General features: G+C 41.4%; 1 protein-coding gene across 1 annotated transcript in view; it reads right to left on the bottom strand.

The window, feature by feature from the left end:
* SGCD (sarcoglycan, delta (35kDa dystrophin-associated glycoprotein)) overlaps window positions 1-9,253 on the bottom strand; it is a 172,268-nt gene extending 163,015 nt beyond the window's left edge. The window contains exon 1 of the mRNA XM_008936195.1: window positions 9,068-9,253. The gene's annotated coding sequence lies outside the window, so the exon portion shown is untranslated. The remainder of the gene's footprint in view (window positions 1-9,067) is intronic.
* Window positions 9,254-9,664: the final 411 nt, after the last annotated feature.

Raw genomic sequence — 9,664 nt, forward strand, 5'->3', positions numbered from 1 at the left:
TTAAAGGAATGAGATGAGGAAATAAATACACACACATGGTCTGGCTAAAGGTGAGTGACCCAGCTCTTACACAGAAGCAAGGGAATGCCTAAATGAAAAGAAGTGCAGCACCTTCCACCTGTATGGACAAGCACAGACCAAACACACTGCAAGATCTAGATACTCGATGCAGCTTTTTGCTTCCCTGCTCTAACTGCTTGTGAAGGATTTCACTTATGAACCACCACTGAGAAAAATGAAAAGTTTCTTCCCACGCAAAACTAAATATGATTTTCACTTTGTTATTTTTCATGCCATGCTAAAATAAAACTACAATGGAGTTTCAATTGATATCTGATATATCACTCCCATTACAACTATTAAATACTCATTTTTATGGCCTGACAGAGATTCTAAATATAATATTTACAGGCACAAACACATAAAAACCCACTGCAGTTAATGAACTAGAACAGACAAGGGATTTCTGGCTTTTATTCTACTGCAGACATCTTGTGCAAGCCAGACAAGTTCCTTAATCAGCCCTTAGACCCAGGCTTCCTCCTCCATCTAATGAACAGGTGAGCTGCAAAAATGGATCACTACCTAGGATGTGCTCTGGAGCTGTGCTGTCAAATAGTTAGAAAAGCCACTAACAAATAGTATAAATCCCCATCATCAACTGTAAGCAATTATCAAATGTTTATTAGCTTCCAAAGTGAAGGCTAATAAACCTGCTTATTTTAGCAGATAAAGTTAAATTACCTTGATTGAAGTTGCTAAATGTTCCAAGATGAACAACTATGGCTTCGTTTGCTTTTAGTTATTTTTGATGAAATGTCAGCTCAAAACCCTGAAAGATATTTCCTAGTTATTTAGGCAATGTGAAATTTGGGCAGTTATTTTTCAGGAAACATGGCCTGTCTGACAGGTTTTAAATGAATGAAAGCGATATTATTACGATTATCATTAGAAGAAGATGTCCCTCATCAAAATGTGTCTGGATTTTAATTGACAAGGTCTGGGTTAATGCTGTGAAAATGCCAATGAAAGCAAAGCCTGTGGCTCAAACTAATTGTCAGCACTGAGCAACCTCAACCTCTAACCCACCACAGATTTATCACTGTGTGCACACTGTACTCACGACAAGAAACATTTGAATTAATCATTAACAACTAGAAATTCCTCCCAGACAGAAGGCAATCAGAGTGCAGGGCTGCCCACCCTGCACTCCCTTGCTCCCGAGCCAAGGAGAGGTGCCTACAAGCCTTCCTAATGAGACAGACTTGTTTTCTTGTTGATTCACCATCTTTTAAGAGCACTGCAGGGGAATCTTTCAGTGGTCCTAATAGGAGAAGAAACATTTGTTTGAGCAAACTGCAGTGTACGTATGGCTAAATGTCCTCCTACCTCCCTGGCCACCCTCTCCAGTCAGCTCCAGCACAGACAACAGAAGCATACAGCCTTCACAGAAGAGGGGATGGTGGTGGTATAGTGTGACCACACAGGGTCACACACGAAGCAAAGCCCAGTGCAGAGGCTAAGGGCCTTCCTGATTCCCACCAACACCTATCCAATTGGTCTCCCTTCTCAAGAAAGGCCAGTCCAATGCACAGCATGCTTGGTCTCCAAGCCAGTAAATCAATCCACTGTGCTTGGCCAAGGCACAGTGACTGCTACTCAGCATGTACAGCCCACTCCTGCTCCCAGCTTTCATCTAGACTCATGTCAAATGGTGGCACCAGTTTTTACTATAGCAGACTATGCAGCTGAGCATCTGCCACTTGGGCTGTCCTACCAGTTAATTCAGGGTAGGTCCCACCATGGCCACGAGGACTTGTCCAGCTGGAGAGCAGCACCGTGGGCTTCCTCTGCAGTGGTGGTTGTAAGTTACAGGGCAGCAGGCCACATTGGTAGAGAGACCAAGAAGCAGTCAAAATCCCAGAAGAGAAGCCATCAAAGAATGAGGTGCAAGCACAGGCACAGTGGTCCTCTGCGTTTTGGTGGCACCACTGGGACAGCACAACAGTGCAGAGAAGAACTTATAACCTGTCTGCTTCAGCAACAAATTAAGTCACACTTGGGAAGGTCCCCTCAGCTGCACTGGCAATCAACACCACTTCTGCCACCCAATTTCGTAACTAAAACACAAACTGGTCAATAAAAAACTTCCTCCCTGGCTTCTCTTTTACTTATATTTTCTCTATCCCAGCACACTGGTGCAGACTGTCCAGAATATTGCTGAGCAGGAGAGAAGCTACGAGCCTCCAGCACCTGACAGAGGCATGAGGTCTGCCAGGGTAATGGCATGCTCCTAAGCCTCACGTTGTCTTTTACAACTCTTTCCTCCAAATGCCTTGGTTCTCAGCTTCTCCATCTGCGCGGGTTATGGCATCATCACAACACAGCTTGAGCGCACGTCAAATTGTTGGTCCCCCAGCCCAAGTCTCTATAGGACATCTGATGCAAAATTAATTAGTTCCTTCTCACATGACACGAAGGCTGGAAAGCACAACAGCATTGACAAGGCAGAAAGAGGAAAGTCTCCCAAAAGATCAGGAGTATTTTTTGAGGTGAAGGAAAAGGAATATGGCCACTAATGTCAAAAGGCACCAAGCTCTCGTAAATGCAGCTGCTTAGCCCAGCTAGTAATGAGGAAAAAAAAGAAAAGGAAAAAAAAAACAAAAAGAAAAAATAAATCTGCTTGAGTAGTCAGGGGAAGACAACAGAGGGCATTTGCTGCGGTGAAGGAATAAGATGCTACCTTGCTTGGAGGATGCCAGTGCCAGCAGGGCAGCAAGGGCTCTGCTGGCCCCTTCCCAGTAACTGGGAGGCAAAGACTGATAGGGGCATTAGCCCATCAACAGGAATGCTGCTCATTTCACTGTCCCTTTTCTCTGAGGTGAAAGGCAACAGTTTCTCCTCCCATTCAGCTCCACCAACCATGGCTTTCCAGTTTCTGCTGTTTTCTATATATCCGCTGCAGAAGCTAAAAGCTGGAAAGCTCCCATTAAACGATGCCAACAAGAACTCTCCATTCACAGCTAATGCTTGGCTGCACACATTCTCTCTTATTTCCAAATGTTTTCAGTATGTTTCAGCTTCCCTTCATTAAACAGATTCATAATTATTTGCAGCACATCTGAAGAACTTTTACAGCAGGACTGTGCTTCCAAATATAGTCTCCCAGCTACAAAAATCAGCATGACAGCATCAGAAAGAGCTTTGTGTTGATCAGAGGTAGAGCTCAGAAAGAGAAAACTAGAAGCCACACGATCATGATTTAAGTCAGTGTCTTAGATCAGGCAGCAATTTGGCCCTTTTCAAAATCCTAGGTATTTCTTAGAGCATCACCTCTCAGTTAATCATCAAATTACTCAGCAACCATGACAATAAATTGCACACTTTTGTTATGTAGAATTGAGACTTCTTGTACCTTAACTGAAAACTTGAGCAGCCTAAAGGATTTTTCTCATCTAAAGAGACACTGTTAATACAGAAAAGTATCTGTGGAACACTTGACACCAGTTACTGTTGTGGCTTTACAAGGCTCTTGCCATTGCACATTTCAATATCCTTCAGACTAAGCAAAAGCTTCATTCAGCAAAAGTTACACTAAATGCTTATTTCTTTATCTCAGCCCCAAACAGACAAAAGTTGTCAGGGCTTTCTAAAATCCTCATTCACACATCCTACAGAGCTAAGGAAACGCATCTTTGGCACTTAATTGTGCTGTGCTGGCTCTGCAGTGCTTAGCTGAAGCTAGTAGGACCAGCATGCAATTATGAGACCAGAATGTCTCCTGAAGCACACACAGAGCCAGGGCTTCCAGCAATTATTCCTGGGATCCTTAAGACAGAGGTTCTTCAGGGACAGAACTGCTCCTTTAGGTAATTACATTCCCAGGACTACATGGTGCCTGTCAAACTCTCCCCCCTCCACACCACGGGCCAGTTTTTGTGGATCATTATGAAATAAATATGTCAACCTGAAGGATGAAAATACAGCAAGCTGTAGCTCCTCTGAACTGAATGTTACCAAGTCATCACTATAAAGAAACAAACCGTTGTCCCCTGTCTGTACTGGGACGTGGGTGAGTCCCCATCACACACACAGGCCTTTATCAACTAGGATGCACAATTAAGCTAAAATTTGTCCAACAAAAGGTAAAAATGACTATATGGGTGTTGTCACAGCCGCAGGCAGAGCAGTAAAGGCTCTAAAGCATTCCGAGTGAGCAGTCCCACATGTGACATTCTACACTAAGCTTTGTTCTGGCAACATTCCCACTATTTGAGGAAGAAAATACAGTATTCTCCTCGTTTTCTGTGAGGTTGGATGTAAGGCTTAGAAAGCTGAACTACTTTAACTACGTGGGAGAAGAATAGTAGTTCATAATTAATTTTCCACATCAACTGTTGGCTGCCCTCCTCTTCCTCTCTGCTAGGCTGCAAACTGCCAGTGGATACTTATCCAAAGAGTATCTTATCCACACAGCAAAAAGCATGATTATTATTAGCTAACACTTTCTAGTGGGTGCTAGCCAAAAATAAGCCTGTGTGCAATGAGAGCAAATGCAGCCCTGCCTGACACTGCTTATCATCCAAGAGATCCAAAAATGAAGGGGATAGAAAAGCAGGATGTGGAGAGCAAGATGGATAGAAGGCTGCTAGCAGATAGGGAAACATTCTCAGAAGGTTTGGAGCCAGCTAATTTCAAAACATCTGCAGCCTGAAGAAATACATGCCCTTTTCCACCTAATTTGGACTCTCCCCAAAACATGGCCCATGGGTTGCCAAGTAGCATCTCTGCAGAGGACAAGGGGCTCCAAACTGCTTCAATTTCTCAGAGAAAGGTGTAGTCCATTCAGGGTTAGCACTTTCCACTCCTCAGTCTTCAAATTTCTCAGAGACTAGAGAGCAAAGTAATTACAAGTAGGTCATTGATCCTCACAGGAGAAAGGTCTCCAGAAGAAAATAAACCACTACTTTGTCACACTTTCTGAAACAACAGTACAAACATCAGAGTTCAGAAGGCAGAGAGCATAGGCTCACAAAGCAGGAACAAGCCCATCTGTATGACTTTGGGCAAAACCATTGGCCTCAGCACTTCAAGAGGATAGGGAAATGACTACTATATTACTGTTCTGTTATTGATATCTTAAGAAACTCTGAAACTAACATGAGATTCTTATTTTCTTTCAGAAATTCAACTCGCTTCTGCTGCTGATATCAGCTTTTTAATTCATTTTGCACCAAGATATTTGCTATCAAAAATTGTGCTTTGATATGTGTCAGGTTGATGGCTTCAATAAAAGCCCTGTCAGGAGAAGCTGAGTGAAGAGGATTGCAGAAGTGGTGTCATCAAGGGAATTGATACGTTAACAGCCAGTCTGCTGATCTTGCAACAAAACATGCAAACATAATAGCCATTTGATTTCCTCACCCTGGCAAAATAGTTCAGAGAAACACTAGAAAACATTTGCATAGATGTTACTCATGCAAACGAGCTCAGTGAGCTCACTGATAAAAAACATACGTAAGAAGCAATCCTGCACACTCTCCTTTTGTCCTATTTGGTGTGCAAAACTCAGTCCAGAAGAAAGACAACTTTATTCAGCTTTGAATTTAACTTCAGGAATTCAAGCAGACATCTCATGACGCTCGCACTGAACTTTTCCTTCTAATAATGCAGGAGGACAATTTTAATGACATATTTTCAAACACAGCCAGTAGACCTGCACCCCTCATCAAGTCATTGGAAAGTTACATTAAGGTCTTATTTTGACATTAAATCAGTGCTTGTTTCTGATTTAATAAATGAAATCATGCAAGAAGCAAGACAGATTTAAAGCGAAAAATAACTTTTTTATCAGAGCACATAATATAGGGAGTGAGAAAAGGACTCCTGCCCACTGCTCTGCTATAGGCCAAGCAGGGCTTGGATAAACAAGTTCTCTGCTTCACCCACATCACAGACCATCACAGCTGCAAAACTACCTCTGTGCCATCCTGTAACACAAGATTTTGTTCACTTGAACTGATTTACAAAATATTTGGGAATGGTAAAAAATGTGATGTTGCAATTTGACTTAAAAAAAAAAAAAATTACAGCCTAAACAAAGCAAAATTAAAATTTCCAAAGCAATTAATCTGAAAAAGGTGAATTACATTGAAGACTTTTGTCCATGTAATGAAGACAATTAGTTGCTATGACATCCATAAAACACATTAAATGAACAGGGTTTATTCCAATTCTATTTGCAAGATAAAATGTATTAACTATGTTTAATGGCTACTTAATTTTTTTCTCTTATTTATTAAACATCCTTTTTCAGCAGAACAGATAATTTTACTAACCAGATTCTACTGATCTAAAGAATGAGCAATTTAAGAAAAAAAATATTTCTTTGCATGTTATTTACAGATCTGTTTAAAATAGTACTTAACACAATAAGATTACCATCACCACAATTGATTACATGCTGCTAAAAGGGAATCTACTTGTCTCACATGAGCACATGACATTCTGCTGCAAAGATGAATGAGTTCAGCTAACATGATTTGGACACATGTTGCCATTTCCAGCAGCTATAAGAGCAAACATGGGTCCCAATGTCATTTGGTGTTACTGTAATTGCTTATAAACCCCTCTACTCATGAGAGTAGGACACGTAGAAAAAACTGGCTCAGATCAGAGCAGTGACCTCAAATGGATCCACACCCAAACCTTGTGCTTTGCCCTACAAACTGGGTTCCTCAGCCAAGCCTTTGTGCCTCCAGCTGTGAGTATCAGATGCACCTTTTGCACTTGTGATTGCATGCAAATCACAGACAGATGTTTACCACTTCAAAGTGACCTAGAAGTGACTCTGTTCCTTATCCACCATCTGTAAAATGGGGATAAGTAGCACTTTTGTTTTACAAGGGTCTCATGGGAACAGATAAAGTAGATGGTAGTCAATCATTCTGATAAGCTTGCATGAGCCCCAAGATGAAGTGAAAGGACAAAAAAAGGGTCTCAGCTACTTGAATGAACAACAGCAGTGTTCCCAGCTCTTTAAACTTTAGCACAAACTTCTCAGTCTGCAATGTTCATCTTAAAGATCAAGTTTCCACAAACGTGAGCTTTCCTTTAACAAGGACCAAGTCTTTAGATCTGAAAGTCACAAAGTAAAATGTAAAAAAAATTAACCAAAGCCCACTCTAGAGTTTAAAGCCTAAATAATTGTTTTGCATAAATCACTTGTATGGAAAACACTGAAACTGTGAGGTTCTGCAAAGTCCTGCAAAATCTCTGCACTGGACTACTACTCATGATGCAGCCTGAGACATGAACCTTAGACTGAGAGTTGGGCTGACTCAGGTGGGAAGAACGTGAGGAGCTCATCCAACCACCATCCTGCCCAAGGCAGCATCAGACACCATGGTCACACCAGCAGCCAACCCTTCTGGTGCAGATCCCCACATACCCTGGAGTACCTTGTGCACCTAGCAAAACACACACACTCCTTGCAGGGAAGATTTACATGCTTTTATCTACAAATCTCACATAGGAACAGAGAATAAACAAATTGCTGTGATTTCCACATTATAATAGTGCCAACTATTTCTCTGCAAGAGTCAAGAAGCCCTCTTCATTGTGAAATACCTCTCCTGTAGCCCTCCCCTTTGGGTATTATAATCACAAGAGCAAAAGCTCAGAAATAAACAGAAGTGAAGATGGTAACAAAAGCATAAGAAATGCTCAACAACCTCTTCTAGAAACCAAGTGCCACTGGAGCAGGCAGAGGAATGGAACAAGCACTGCAGTGGTTTTAAAGATGAGAACCTCTCCTCCCTGACAGTAGTGTTGTTTTCTTGAAATGCCTGTACAAATTAACAGCATATGCTCTGGTTGGAACAGACCTTTCTTGACCTTCAACATTTAAAAGTTAAGCACCTAATTTAAGCTATTCCCACCAACCTTTTCTGCAGTTGCTGGAGACAGGCAGTCTCCAGACCAGCAGAGCTCTACTGAAGCATGAAAGTTTGAGGCTACAATTTCCAGAGGTAACACTGCTGGTGCAACCAGATTAAAAGTAGAATGAATGCACACTCACCTGGATGCCTCATGTTTCCTTAGAGACTTTTAAGAAAGCCTTGACTTTTTTATTTCCTTCCAACCCCTCCTGCCCATCACTAGTACCAAGTGCACATGTTACACTGCTGCTGTACTTTTCTCAGCAAGACTTTACTGCTGGTTCAGTCATATAAGAGAAGTCAATACCCATGTGTTAAATGAAAAGGGATAGCATGATCTGATACCATTCCAGTGAGATCTTGCAATCAATACCTTAAATTATGTTTTGGTTTTTTTTAATCAGCAAACTTTGCCTTCATAGAAATAACTTGGCTTAGATAAAAGAATCTATAGAATCAGAAGCCTAATAGATCAGCACCCTAAATGCTTCTACAGCATAAGCTTCGTACACTTACATTCCTTAAGTCCTAGCCTTCAATTTCTTGTTAAAAATAGTTGCATGTTACAGCATAACCAAGACAATGTCTGTGTGAACATGAAAACCTCCACATGCAAAAATTTTATGTGCTACACAACAAAGGGGGCACATACACATATGCAAGAAATTGGTATTGTTTCTGTCCTTGGCAAACAACGAGAGCATACAAAGCACAGAGGCAAGCAGAAGGCTCTATTACAAATGGGCTACTTTCAGCATAATTTTTTTTTTTCATCTCTTACTCTCTGAACTGCAAACATTAGGGAAACACAACAAGTGGGACTTTAAAAAATGTGGATTCCTGTCAGCAATTATCCATCACCAACAGCAAAACACAACCATCAGTGGGCATTTTGTTTAATAAAGCACTTGGTATAACCATGCACCCCCTCAAGACCAAGACTTTTAAAAACACTTCACTCTTGATGAACACTCTCCAAATTCAGGAAGAGCAAAGGCTATTTAAGGAGGCACCATGAGCATGGAACATACAAAGCAATAAACACAAAGGCTGCTAATTTTCTATTTTCCCCATATGTAGACATTCAGAAAAGCATAAAAAGGCAAAAGCAAGGGAAAATTACCTACCTTACCAAACCTGAACGTTGGGCATAACTCGTTTCAGAGCAACATCGGTGTGAAGGTAAGTTCCTCAGGTGACTACCGACTGCAATTCCTTTCTGAGCTCCCCAGAGGCTTCAGCTCCCCCTTGTCCGTGTCCCTGAGGAAGATGCAATGTCTTCCAGTATTTCAGAGCCTCAGCTGCAAAAGATGCTGTTCAGAAAAAGGAAAGAGAAGAAGGTGTGGCATTAAATTCTAGGGTCAGTTGTTTGGCAGATTCAGAGCAAAACACAAGACAACATCGGATAGGAACGAAATGTCAAGGCAGGACAAAGAGTCTGTGACAATCCATCATGTGTGGCACCTTTGGAGGGCAAACTTTGAATTCAAGAACTGTGGTGCAAAGCTATTCTTGCTTTACAGTAGTACACCAGGAAACGAATGCCAGCCTGGCTGCTTTTTATTCCAGGCCAACATCGTAATAAGAAAGTCAGTCATACACTTCTCCAAAGGGAATATTTTAATTCATTGTGGCTTTTGTGCAGAATAACAGGACTTCCACATTAAAAGGAGTCTTAATACTTTGCACTCTTAAAATGGCTCTCACTCAAAGAATTCAAAGCT

The sequence above is a fragment of the Merops nubicus genome, unplaced genomic scaffold (genome assembly GCF_000691845.1).
Source record: "Merops nubicus isolate BGI_N331 unplaced genomic scaffold, ASM69184v1 scaffold15042, whole genome shotgun sequence".
In the NCBI taxonomy this organism is placed as follows: domain Eukaryota; kingdom Metazoa; phylum Chordata; class Aves; order Coraciiformes; family Meropidae; genus Merops; species Merops nubicus.